Here is a 340-nt window from a genome sequence, read left to right on the forward strand (position 1 = left end):
ACGTGTAACATTGCCCCATCAGCATCGGCGCGGCACAGTAGCTTGCGCAGTCTTGCCCGGGTGCGTCGTGTTCCGTAAGAGAGAAGTCCCACCGTGGTAGCTTAGTGCTGTCCGCGCTGGCGGCTTCTCTCTTTTTTCATTAAATCGCTTTGCGCCTGGTAGTATGCAATCGTACGTGTGTGTGAAATCATTCCATGTCCTGGAATGACAACTGTCAAGTGCACAACACCCGCACACCAGCACCCGCAGTACGCAATGTGTATAACACTGCCCCGTCTACCATAACACTAAGACCCAGAACGCGTCCAAGTCCCCCCAGCATACAGCACACAACAGCGCT

This window comes from Toxorhynchites rutilus, unplaced genomic scaffold, assembly GCF_029784135.1.
Source record: "Toxorhynchites rutilus septentrionalis strain SRP unplaced genomic scaffold, ASM2978413v1 HiC_scaffold_222, whole genome shotgun sequence".
NCBI lineage: Eukaryota > Metazoa > Arthropoda > Insecta > Diptera > Culicidae > Toxorhynchites > Toxorhynchites rutilus.